The sequence below is a fragment of the Merops nubicus genome, unplaced genomic scaffold, assembly GCF_000691845.1.
Source record: "Merops nubicus isolate BGI_N331 unplaced genomic scaffold, ASM69184v1 scaffold6609, whole genome shotgun sequence".
Lineage (NCBI taxonomy): Eukaryota > Metazoa > Chordata > Aves > Coraciiformes > Meropidae > Merops > Merops nubicus.
Window position 1 is genome coordinate 1 of NW_008630063.1, and position 575 is coordinate 575.

A 575-nucleotide genomic window follows, 5' to 3' on the forward strand; every position below is an offset into this window, starting at 1 on the left:
AGTATCCCTGTGTCCTGGAAATGTGAGCATAACGTCTTCCCATTACAAAAGTCAACTTTCTTGCCCAAACCCATTAAAAAATGTTAAATACATAGTGTCAGTTTACAGTATATTTGGAAGGCAAATATAAATCTTTTAAGTTGTGCTTGTAAGTACACTCTGTAGTGACTAAATCTCCTTCTACATGGAAAACTATGTGCTACCTCCTAGACACCCCACTGATCGACTTCATCACTTCTTGAGAGGTTCTGATGTTGAATTTACAGTTACCCACCATTCCAACCTTCTCCTTCACTAAAAGTAGTTCAAGTGGAAGCTATCAAACATTTAAGGACACTTGGGTAAGTTTTCCTCATGGTGCTTGTGGCTTCATCAGATGTGGCACACAGTACTTTGACAGTGAGATTTCTTCCAGTATAAGCTATCAAACATTTAAGGACGCTTAAATAATCTGTTCCTAGTATTTTCCAGAGGACACTTTAAGGATTAGACTCTTGAGTGCAGCAGGAGTGCTGGAGCATGTTGCTGGAGCACAGCCCTGGGGCACACAGCCACTCCTCATGCTGGGCAGGTAA